Here is a 13,500-nt window from a genome sequence, read left to right as displayed (position 1 = left end):
GACACTGAGGGGGAAAGGGTAGAATTTGTAGTTTGGTTCTGAAGGCATGTGATCCCAGAAGTCCTTCTTTCTGGGGAAGGTCAGTCTTTTGCCTTCAAGGCCTTCCACGTATTGGATGAGCTCACCCACATTGCTTTAATCAAATCTACTGATTTAATTCTTAATCTAATTTGAAATATATATTCACAGAAACTCTGAGAATCATGTTCGACCAAACATTTATATCTGTGTATGTATGTGTGTATATATATATATAAATATATAATATACATTATATATATTTGAGAGATAGAGTAAATGCATCTGTGTCTATATATTATCATGCATAGTATATATGAATATATATACATATATATATATAAAATCAGGAATCACACTTCTTCATTAACACAAGATCCAAGCCAAAAGGAATCATGAGAGGTTCTAACAAATATGCTAGAAAAAATTTCTGAAATGTTATATAGTGTGTGGCCAAATTTCATTTCTTGTCCTTGTCACACAACACAACATGAACAGTATGGCATGGAAAAATTTAGAATCACATTGTTTTGTTGTTGTTGTTGTTGTTTTGTTTAGGCTCCTACTTTTTTTTATTGGAGTTCAATTTGCCAACATATGGAATAACACCTAGTGCTCATCCCATCAAGTGCCCCCCTCAGTGCCCGTCACCCTGTCACCCACATCCCCTGCCCACCTCCTTTTCTACCACCCCTAGTTCGTTTCCCAGAGTTAGGAGTCTCTCATATTCTGTCTCCCTTTCTGATATTTCCCATTCAATTGTTCTCTTTCCCCTTTATTCCCTTTCAGTATTTTTTATATTACCCAAATGAATGAGATGAAAATTCTTGAGCATATTAGAAAGAAGTATTCTTTTTTAAAGATTTTATTTATTTATTCATGAGAGACACAGAGAGGGAGAGAGGCAGAGACACAGGCAGAGGGAGAAGCAGGTTCTGTGCAGGGAGCCCGATGTGGGACTTGATGCCGGGACTCAGGATCATGCCCCAGGCTGGAGGCAGGTGCTAAACCACTAAGCCACCCAGCGATCCCCAGATAGAAGTATTCCTAATCTATTTGAGACTCCCTTTGATGTGAGGAAGGAACGGGACTAGAAGCAGGGGCATTTGACTCTGGAGGAGAGCTTACATGGATGGGAGCAGCTCCAGAAGTGAGAAAGGGGGAGGGAGTGAGAAAGGAAGGAAGGAAAGGAGGGAGGACTAGAAAATAAATTCATCAAACTAAGTAAAAGGAAGCAAACCACCTGAACAAAAATTGGATCAAAGTCGTTCCCAGACATTTCACAGGAGATGTGCAGATGGTAAGTAAACATGATCTTCTGTTCCATACAATATATCATTTGGGAAAAGCAAATACAAACATCAACAAGCTACCACCACACCCCTATCAGAATGGCCAAAGTCCAGTACACTGGGACGCTTGGGTGGCTCAGCAGTATAGCACCTGTCTTCGGTGCAGGGCGTGATCCTAGAGTCCTGGAATCAAGTCCTCAGTTGGGCTCCCTGCATGAAGTCTGCTTCTTCCTCTGCCTGTGTCTCTGCCTCTCTCTCTCTCTTTCTCATGAATAAATAAATAAAATATTTAAAAAATCCAGTACACTGACACTAGCTGAAGTATGAAAAGAAAATGAACCATTCATAATAGCCCCAAAATATATACCCTCTCCTCCATATGTTCCAGATTTACACCAGTCATAAATCGTGTTAGTATTATACATATTCTCCTACAAAGCATTGTAATAGACCAGTTCAACTCTGTGTTATGTATCTACAAAATCCACAACCTTAGTATGATCATGAGAAACATCTGATAACTTAAATTCTGAGACATAATACCACGAATATTCAACATACCCAAAGCAAAGAAGAACAAAGGAAGACTGGAAAACTCACACACCGCAGGATGTATGTCATGCAACGTGGCTACTTGACCTGCATCCCAGAATAAAAGAATGACAATGGCAAAACCCCGTGAAACCTGCCTAAACTCTGCAATCTCATTAATATCAATGGACTGCAGTCCAGTTCTTTTTAAAATAGTACTACTGTGGTTATGCAAGGTATGAATGATCTGAGTGAAAGGGATGTGAGCATTCACTGTACTGGATTTATGTTTTTTCCTGTAAACGTAAAATTATTACAGAATAGAAGTTTCAACACACAAACACGTGAAAATAAAAGGATAAAAACATATCCTGTTCCCTTCTTTGTGTTTGCAAACCCCAAATTTAACATTTGTGCTCTGATGAGTCCCAGCCCTGACTCCACAATTTTTCAAAACCACTCCTTTGTCATTCAGTATTTTTTATTATTTTGTAAAGAAAAGTATAAAAACAGTAATCACATGACCTGTCTTTCATGTAAATAGCTTATGGGTCTGGATAAATGACCTCCACAGCAGCAGCTAAGTAGGATCTCCAACATCTTATTATTATTAGAGAAAACCATTCAGAGTAGGCACCATGATTATCCCCAGTTCTGTCCAACAGGACGTGCTTCCATTCATCCTGGTCCTCTCTCTGACAACTGAAATGTCCCGCACACCAGACAAAAAACAAGTAGAAGCAGACTCCAGAAGGTATAAAAAGAAGGATGACTTCCTACAAACCACAACCATTGAAGAAAACACAGCAGTCAGTTTTCTGGATTCTTTTTACCATTATGTCCCTTAATGTAAAACAGGATGCTATAGAAACCTCCAACTTCCAGAATGGGGAAAAAAACTCCCCCCAAATTCAAAAATGTCAATGATCGAGGTCAGAGAATCTGGAGATAAGTTGGCATGAGCAGAGGAAATATTTTGACAAACTTGCCCATCACCTACCCTCACACACTAATGAATTCCCCAACTGTGAATTTTTGCAGGGCTCTCAGCAGTGTTGAGCAAAGACTTGGTGTTTATCTCCTTCTTGCAGAAGCAAACAGTGCCCCACTATTCACTGAGGGTTGTGTTAGTGGTTCAGTGGGGAGCTGAGCCTCAATCTCATGGGAGCATCAAGAAGTCTGGTCAAAGTGAGGCCAGTTGGACTAGTTAGCACTCCAGTTCTTCCCACCTATAATTATGGCAGTCCCTGGGAGAGTTCACTTCAACATCATCCTTCAGCCAGGAGACTGAATGGTGTTATACCAGAGAAAACTGGTCTGCGTTCCCATACTCAGTGCTGGTGTCAGTGGTGCCAGAGAGCAGCTGAGCCTGGACACCGGCCTGGCATTAACACACGGAATAAGGGACTGAGGGGGAGGGAGCTATTCAAGTCATTGACCCCTAGTGTCAACAAGGCCAGGAAGCCCAGTGGGAAACTGAACATCCATTCTATGTAGCAGGGCTTCTCCATTCAGGCCTTTGCATCCCTCTTTGGGGTCAGCAGGGACCTTGTCCCACTCCCTCACCTAATGGGATGTAGAAGGTGATGCTCATTGCCCCATTTCCCTAAAGAGGGAATCAGCAGCACAGAGAAGTGGAAGTGAATGCTCCACATTCTCTGTGGCCACTGGGAAGCTGATATACACACTGCCTAGCCTCCTACTGCCCCCCAATGGGAAGATTCAAAGATAGGATTCAAAGGAAGAAAAATGGGGGATCCCTGGGTGGCTCAGCGGTTTAGCGCCTGCCTTTGGCCCAGGGCGCGATCCTGGAGTCCCGGGATCGAGTCCCGAATCGGGCTCCGGCATGGAGCCTGCTTCTCCCTCCTCCTGTGTCTCTGCCTCTCTCTCTCTCTCTATGTCTATCATAAATAAATAAATAAATAAATAAATAAATAAATAAATAAATAAATAAACAAATAAATAAATCTTTAAAAAAAACAAAGGAAGAAAAATGGGTGATGGGCACTGAGGGGGGGCACTTGACGGGATGAGCACTTGGGTGTTATTCTGTATGTTGGCAAATTGAACACCAATAAAAAGTAAATTTATTATTAAAAAAAAGAAAACTGGGGACCCAGGATCTCATGATATAATACTCCCAATCTCCAGGATCCAATAGAAATGATCTGATATCAAGTTGAGAACGAGGAAAATCTAATCCTGAATGAGGAAGAAGATCCACTGCCTCTACACAAGGGCTACTCAGTTGTTGAAATCATAGGATAGATATTTCTAGGCAGCAATCATAAAATCCATCTGATGGGCGGCTACAAACACTCCTGGGACGAATGGAAAAGATAGAAATGCAGAATTGAAAGAGAAGTCATCAAAACCAATCTGAATGAAAAGTATAGAACTAAAAAATACAATATATGAAATGGATACAGAAAAGTCTCTGCACAAACTCAAGAATAGGTCACGCTTATTGTTTGTTTATTGAAAGCACAAATGGGCTACATCCCTTCTGCAGAATTCCTACCACCATGAATAGTCTCCTGAGGCTGTCACCAGGGGGAGCTGTGCACCTGCTCAGAGCTGGCAAGGCCTGAAACCAACTGAAATGGTTCCACCTGACTGGATTCTGCACCCCTGCTCAGTGCCTGAGTGAGAGGCGACAGCAGCTGCTTCCTCCCGGGAGGCAAAGTCAGAGGCCTTACCAACCCCAGATGTCCTCCTGGGAGGGAAACTACTACCTGGGCTGAGGATCCAGAATCAAATGGAGTTAGGTACCCATATTTGTGTAATGAACTATCAATCACATCTTTGGAGGATATCACATAGTTTTTTGGATCATTAACAAATATAAACATTTTGGAAAAGATTCTCCTTCTCTAACATTCTAGGTGAAATCATGTCACACCGAAAGAAGGTCTGTTGAGGTTCTAACCCACAGGAACCAAGAATATGACTTTATGTGAAAATAGGATGGTTACAGATGGAATTAGATATGCTGAGGTCATACTGGGGTGGGCTGGCCTCCTAACTCAATATGACTGGTGTCATTCTAACAGGTCAGCCCTATGGAGACAAGGAGGTCTCCATGGGAAAAAGAAGGCAGAGGTTAAATTTTAGGGGTAAGCTAGGGAAAACCTTCAAACCTCTAGTAGACATGGAAAAGAGAAGAAAGAACTCCCCTACTGGTTTCAGAAGGAACATGGCCCTGCCCTGTAAGTTTTGAACTTCCAGCTTCTAGGACGGGAAGATGATACATTTCTGCTGTTAGGACATCTAGTTGGTGCTGCTTTGTTATGGTAGCACTAGGGCAGTAATAGCCCTAAACAACAATATAGGTAAATATGGAAAATATCCATAATAAGTGCAGAAATACAAGTTGAAAATGCAATGATTTCTCTGGAAAACTGTGTGGAGGTTTCTCAAAAAGTTAAAAATATAACTACCCTACGACCCAGCAATTACACTACTGAGGATTTACCCCAAAGATACAGATGCAGTGAAATGGCAGAACACCAGCACCCTGATGTTTCTACCACAAATGTCCACAATAGCCAAACTGTGGAAGGAGCCTCGGTGTCCATCGAAAGATGAATGGATAAAGAAGATGTGGTCTATGTATACAATGGAATATTCCTCAGCCATTAGAAACGACAATTACCCGCCATTTGCTTTGACGTGGGTGGAACTGGAAGGTATTAGGCTGAGTAAAGTAAGTCAGTCGAAGAATGACCAACATTATATGGATTCATTTATTCAGGAATATAAGAGATAGTGAAAGGAATTATAGGGAAAAGGAGAGAAAATGAGTGGGAAATATCAGGGAGGATGACAGAACAGGAGAGACTCTGTGAAACAAACAAGGAGTAGTGGAAGGGGAGGTGGACGGGTTGTTGGGGTGACTGGGTGAGGGACACTGAGGGGGCCATTGAAGAGATGAGCACTGGGTGTTATACTATACGTTGACAAGTTTAAATCCAATAAGAAAATTTAAAAAGAGAAGTGGCATCATTGTTAGGAGAGATAGATAGAAAGATAGAGGGCAGCCTGTGTGGCTCAGAGGTTTTGTGCAGACTTGGGCCCAGTGCCTGATCCGGGAGACCCCGGATTGAGTCTCATGTCGGGTTCCCTGCATGGAGCCTGCTTCTCCCTCTGCCTGTGTCTCTGTCTCGTTCTCTCTCTCTCTGCTAAATAAATAAATAAATAAATAAATATAAACAAACATATAAATAAATAAAAGATAGGTAGATAGATAGATAGATAGATAGATAGATAGATAGATAGATAGATAGATGATAGATAGATACTGTCACCAGCAGAAGCCAGGTAGCCCTCCCTGGTTTCTTCTGAAATTCAAACTAGAGTCATATACACACCAGGGATCCTCAATCACCTGTCATTTTCTGGATCAAAAGATGCTTTGGTTAATTCAAGTGTTGAGGTATCACTGACCTCCAACAGGAGGACACATACAAGGTGACTATTGCTGTTAGATATGCCAAGATAGTGCTAAAGCTTTTGGAGTGTTCTGGACCCATGGAGAGTTGAGACAAAATCTCTTTTTCCACTCTTTCGGCCTAGGGACATCACTTTTGATGTTACTCAGGGCTGACTTCTATTGTAAGATCTCAAAAGACCCTTAATTTTCCTGGAAACAGATGATTTGACAGTGTTGTATCTTTTCCTTTTGCTAAATTTTTGAATTGATAAACTATTCTCACCATGTTCATGTTTTCAAAGGTAGATGCTCAGAGATAAAAATTACTCAGTGGAGATGTCAGAGGACCAAGCTCTAGGAATTGGTAACAGATGCTTCTCATGTAAGTGCTTCAATCTGGGCTTCAGGTTATAAAGACAATATTCAGAAATAAATGACATTTAGTAGAGAAAAAACAAACCACCATTTAAATATATATATTATAAATATATATATATATATATATATATATATATATATATATATATACACTTATATACTGGTTTGCAGTGGAGAACATGGATTCTCCTAAGAATGGATTATTTTAGGCAAAACAGACATATTGACCATGCCGGGCTGAGGAATCACCGTCCCTCATTTGGTGGGCATTTTGTGTGGTTAGAACCACCACTGAGATCACATACCACAGCAATGCTGTGGGACTTGGGTGAAAGCTCTCTTTGATTGTCCTATTGATTGTGGACATGCCATGTGTCTTGGGGGCCAAGATAATCATGGCTGAAGCCACCTGCCATCACATGGTGCGCATTCCAGGGGATCGTCATGGTACTGGGGTTCTCCGGAGCCATCACTGATGGGGTTACTCTGAGAACCAAATGCAAGCTTCAGCTCACCAAGCAGATTGTCACAATGTTGACATCCTGTCCTGTGCAGCCTGGCCCTGCCAGCTTCCTCAGAAGGAGAGGATTTCTCCCCAACATGGTCATTTACTCAGGACAGAGGGACACAGGTGAGGATGACACAGGGGTTGTGTCTACTGAAGATACCCTTGACCTTGCTCCTCAGTTATGGGCATCAAGAAGAATGGGACAGTCCTTCGGGGTGTCTATACTTCCTGTTTCAGATTTAAGGAGCCAGAGAATTTGGTCAGATTTTCCGCTATATTTGAAGTAGTTCTTCCAAAAACATGCTCCAGAAATAGCCTTCTGGGTGGTTCAATACCTTCCCTGCTGATAATCTTAATGAAGGCAGCACATCAGGAATTACAACTTGCAAATGACAGAGAAAGGACACAGCCATGTCTTTTATCATGTCAGGACGTTTCTGGGATGATGTGACAGTTGAGATGATTCTCTAGAGGGAGAAGTTGGGGTTATGATGCTAATTGTCAGGTGCTTACTGTCTGTGGGAATGTCCTGAATCACACGAGCACCAGCAAACAGCCACTGTGAGGACAGAGAAGCAGCAGAGATGTGGCTGATTCCATTTATGGGGTTAGAGTCTCAATTAGGAACCTGGGTTTGTTCTCCAAGATTGTGCTGAAACTATGTCAAATTCTGGGGCTGAATCCAGATGGGAGACACACAATCCAGGGAAATAACTCTGAAAAGCACAGTACAAGCTGCCCAGTGGCCTTGATGGAGGCCGACTTGCCAGAGCTCCTCACATCATAGCTGATAAGAAACTGGACAAGGGTAAGCACAACCCATTATAATGCTACATGCAAAAAGCAAACATATAGTATTATTTATTTTGTATTCAAGTTTCCTGTGAAATCCAAAGCCTTCATTTATCATTTAGAGTCAACAAATATCAGGAAATTGAACCTGACCACACTGCTTGCCATACAGGCTTTTTCCTCCCTCTTTTTGGAAGGACAGTGACAAGGAGAGACAGAGTCCCAGGTGCCTGTAGATGGATGTGTGACCAGCAGGGGCAACATTGCTCTCCTGGAGTCCCTTGGGGGAGTCTCCTGGGGAGTCTCACAGCCAGGCAGTCCCTGCTGACACCTGTCAGGCCAGAGGAAGCTGGTCCCTGACTCAGGACACAGGTCTCAGCCCCTGTGTCCCCAGTGGTACAACAGAGTCCCCTGTGCACACACCTGTGGTTTATCCCAGCATCTGGTTCCTCCCCAACCTTCCCCACGGAGCAAACTCAGAGTATCTTTGCCCCTTTACTTTCATTCTTTCCACAGACCTTGTTCAGGTTCTTTGTCACAGCTCAGAGAGAACAAAGCCAGATAAAGTTATGGGCAAATTTACATGACAGTCTCCTCCCCCTGGGGCAGGAGTGGAGATAAGGAAGGTCTGGCCCAGCCCAGCCTCAGCCCTTGGACTTCTGGGACTGTGGGACTGTGGAGACCATGGACTGGACACCTTTGCTCCTTGTGATCCTCTCTCAATGCACAGGTAGGGACAGGATTTGGAGGAGCAAAAAAGCTGCCAGGGCTGTTTCAGCCACACTGATCTCATTACATAAGCAGCTGCCAAATACCCCAGCCCAAATGTGCTACTTTGTTGCAGGTTCCCTGTCCCAGCCTGTGCTGACCCAGCCGCCCTCCCTCTCTGCATCCCTGGGAACAACAGCCAGACTCACCTGCACCCTGAGCAGTGGCTTCAGTGTTGGTGGCTATAACATATGCTGGTACCAGCAGAAGCCAGGGAGCCCTCCCCGGTATCTCCTGTACTACTACTCAGACTCAGATAAGCACCAGGGCTCCGGGGTCCCCAGCCGCTTCTCTGGATCCAAAGACACCTCGGCCAATGCAGGGCTCCTGCTCATCTCTGGGCTGCAGCCTGAGGATGAGGCTGACTACTACTGTAATATTTGGTATGGCAGCCCTAGTGCTCACACAGTGCTGCAGGCCCATAAGGAAGTGAGACAGAAATCTCCCTGTCCTCTCAGGCCTGGTGCATTCACCCCTCCTGGAGCTGAATGGAGTCTATCTCAGGGGGTGACTCCTGTTGCCTGATCTCAGACAAGCACCTGGTTTTCCTTGAACTGGTAGATTTGACCATGTCCCATCTCTTCCTTCAGTTCCACTTTCAGATCTCTACTGTATTCTAATCAGGTCAGGTTCCTTAGAGCAATGTTGCTTGATCAGAGATTGTAATCAGAGATTGTGATCAGAGATTGTAATCTCTCAGGGAGACACTGGAGGAGACCAATGGAAGAGGACGCAGGTGTGCCCAGTGCTGGGGGAAGAGTGACCATGTTGCAGGTCCCTGTCCCAGCCTGTGCTGAACCAGCACCCTCCCTCTCTGCATCTCCTGGAACAACAGTCAGACTCACCTGCACCCAAAGCAGTGGCTCCAGTGTTGGCAGCTACTACATACACTGGTTCCAGCAGAAGCCATGGAACCCTCCCTGGTATCTCCTCTACTACTACTCAGACTCAGATACTCACTAGGGCTTCGGGGTCCCCAGACACTTCTCCTGATCCAAGGATGCCCCAGTCATTGGAGGGCACCCTCGTCTCTGGGCTGCAGCCTGATGACTAGACTGACCTTCACTGTCTAATCAGAAACAATAATGTTTCTTACAGCGACACAGGCAGATCGAGACATGGGACAAAATCCTTCATCTGTTCAGATTCTTCTTCCATGAAAATTTAAAATTTGTAAAAAAAAGTTGTGTGTGTATGTATATATATATATATATATATACACACACACATACCATGTACTTCCTAGTGCCACCTGGTTCATAATGGGTTTATTCTCAATTATCTCTTCAGTATCTCTATGTCCACAGAAATAACAAAACAAAAACAAAACAAAACACTTCACTGAGGTAACAGTCATGTTACCTGGGTTTCCAAATGTCATAAAACCAGAGTCTCTGCTTCCCTCCCAGGCTCCAGTGCTCAGGAGTGGCCAATGTTCACTGTGTCTTAGGCCTGTGCACTAGAATGTGGCATGTTGTGTGAGGACACAGGCCCTGGACAATTCCATTAGCAGAGCTGGATGGGATCCTGTCCTCAGCAACTTAGGCTTCCATTGTGCAGTTGAGGAGAAGGGTTCAGTCAAAGTGAGAATTTGGGGTCTTTGGCTATGAACCCTTTTATAGGCTATGAGATTTGGGCGATGTTGCACTGTTACTGGGAAAATGCTCAGCATGCATTAGTGAAGTTAGGTGATGTGGGTGCATGAATGATTCTCTGCTACAGCTGCCACCAGGTTAATGTGGACCCCTATGAATGGGTGTCCTGAGACCACAGGTACTGACTCTGTCTCCCTCTTCCCTTGGTCCCCATTGGTGCTTTTCCATAGACCAGGGCTGTAGGGGCTGTGGACATCAAGAGTAAGAATTCTCCCATGTATACATGTGTCCCTCCCCTAGGGAGCCTCTTGATGACCCCAGATCCAAGGTCAACTTCTCTTGCACAAGAGCAGTAGAAACACAGGGGCTACTATGGCAATGTTACAGCAGCGCTCAGGCAGAGATCCTACATTGTGACCCAGAACAGCATGAAGATACCAGCTAGGGGTTCAAGCCTGATTTTCCAGATCCAGGTGTGTTGACAAAAACGTCCTCAACCACCTTGGGCTGCTGCCTGAGAAGAGATTGGTCATCCTTGCTGTAGAGCAGCATACAACCAAATATCACACAGAGAACTTCTATTTCCTGGGGACATGTGATAACATCTACACTCCATGTCTTATTCCAGAACTCCCCTGTTCCTGCCTCTGACCAACACAGGCTCAGAATCAGGCTACATATGCTTTGTATCTTACTAGAAAGAGAATGATTGATTTTCCAGACTTGTTTAAATGAAAAAGGTAAATGAAAACACCTCCTTTTTTAAAATTTCTTTTTATTAGAGTTCAATTTGCCAATATATAGCATAACACTCAGTGTTCATCCAATCAAGTACCTCCCTCAGTGCCCATCACCCAGTCACCTCAAACCCTGCCCACATCCCTTTCCACCACCCCTTGTTCATTTCCCAGAGTTAGGAGTCTCTCACGTTCTGTCTCCCTCTCTGATAATTCCCACAATTTTCTCACCTTTCTCTTTGATTCCCTTTCACCATTTTTTATATTCCCCAATTGAATGAGACCATATAATGTTTGTCCTTCTGCGATTGATTTATTTCACTCAGCATGATACCCTCCAGTTCCATCCACGTCGAAGCAAATGGGGTGTATATGTCATTTCTAATGGGTGAGGAATATTCCACATATACATAGACCACATCTTCTTTATCCATTCATCTTTCGATGGACACCGAGGCTCCTTCCACAGTTTGGCTATTGTGGACATTGCTGCTATAAACATGGGGGTACAGGTATCCTGCCATTTCACTGCATCTGTATCTTTCGGGTAAATCCTCAGCAGTGCAATTGCTGGGTCATAGGGCATATCTATTTTTAACTCATTGAGGAACCTCCAGACAGTTTTACAGAGTGGCTGTACCAGTTCCCATTCCTACCAACAGTGCAGGAGGGCTCCCCTTTCTCCCCATCCTCTCCAACATTTGTGGTTTCCTGCCTTGTTAATTTCCCCATTCTCATGGGTGTGAGGTGGTATCTCATGGTGGTTGTGATTTGTATTTCCCTGATGGCAAGTGATGCGGAGCATTTTCTCATGTGCATGTTGGCCATGTCTAAGTCTTCCTCTGTGAGATTTCTGTTCATGTCTTTTGCCCATTTCATGATTGGATTGTTTGTTTCTTTGCTGTTGAGTTGAATAAGTTCTCATGAAGGCAAGAGAAACAAAAGCAAAAATGAACTATTGGGACTTCATCAAGATAAGAAGGTTTTTCATAGCAAAGGATACAGTCAACAAGACTAAAAGACAACCTACAGAATGGGAAAAGATATTTGCAAATGACGTATCAGATAAAGGGCTAGTATCCAAGATCTATAAAGAACTTATTAAAGCTCTTGTTTCTTTGGAGATGTTGTGCTTAGAAGACCTGTCAATTGTAGAAAGCGCTACATTCAATCACCAAGTATAAGTGTATTATTATCTAAGTATGTGTTAACTTTGGTTATTAATTGATTGATACACTTGGCAGCTCCCACATTCGGGGCATATATATTGATGTTTGTTAAGTTCTCTTATTGGATAGATCCTTTAAGTATGATATAGTGTCCCTCTCCATCTCTCGCTACAGTCTTTGGGATAAACTTTAGTTTATCTGATATAAGGATGACTACCCCTGCTTTTTGTTGAGGACCATTAGAATAGTACATGGTTCTCCAACCTTTTATTTTCAGGCTGTAGGTGTCTTTAGGTCTAAAATGGGTGTCTTGTAGACAGCAAATAGGTCCTGATTTTTTATCCAGTCTGACACCCTGCACCTTTTAAGGGGTCAATAAGCCCATTCACATTCAGAGTTACTATTGAAAGATATGAGTTTAGTGTCATGATACCTATTCAGTCCCTGTTTTTGTGGATTGTTCCATTGGACTTCCTCTTCCTTTTACAGGGTCCCCCTTAAAATTTCTTGCAGAGCTGGCTTCGTGGTCTCATATTCTTTAAGTTTCTGCCTATCTCGGAAGGTCTTTATCTCTCCGATTCTGAATGAGAGCCTTGCTGGATAAAGAATTCTTGGCTGCATGTTCTTCTCATTTAGGACCCTGAATATATCCTGCCAGCCCTTTCTCACCTGCCAGGTCTCTGTGGAGAGGTCTGCTGTTAATCTAATATTTCCCCCCATAAAAGTTAGAGATTTCTTGTCTCTTGCTGCTTTAAGGATCTTCTCTTTATCTTTGGAATTTGCAAGCTTTACTATAAAATGTCAAGGTGTTGAGCGGTTTTTATTGATTTTACAGGGGGATCTATGTCCTGGTTCTAAATGCCTGTTTCCCTTCTCAGATTAGGAAACTTTTCAGCTATGATTTTTTCAAATACATATTCTGGCCCTCTGGCCCTTTTGGCACCCTCGGGAACCCCAGTTAAACGTAGATGTTTCCTTCTGATGCTGTGATTTTTTTTTTCCCCTTAACCTGTCCTCATGATCTTTTAATTGTTTTTCTCTTTTTTTCCTCAATTTCCCTCTTTGCCATCAACTTGTCTTCTATGTCACTCACTCGTTCTTCTACCTGGTTATCCCTCATCGTTAAGACCTCTAGTTCGGATTGCATCTCATTTAATTGATTTTTAATTTCAGCTTGATTAGATCAAAATTCTGCCATCATGAAGTCTCTTGAGTCCTTTATGCTTTTTTCTAGAGCCACCAGTAGCTTTATAGTTGTGCTTCTAAATTGGCTTTCTGAC

The sequence above is a fragment of the Nyctereutes procyonoides genome, unplaced genomic scaffold (assembly GCF_905146905.1).
Source record: "Nyctereutes procyonoides isolate TBG_1078 unplaced genomic scaffold, NYPRO_anot_genome, whole genome shotgun sequence".
NCBI classification, from domain to species: Eukaryota; Metazoa; Chordata; class Mammalia; order Carnivora; family Canidae; genus Nyctereutes; species Nyctereutes procyonoides.
This window is presented reverse-complemented; position numbering follows the sequence as displayed.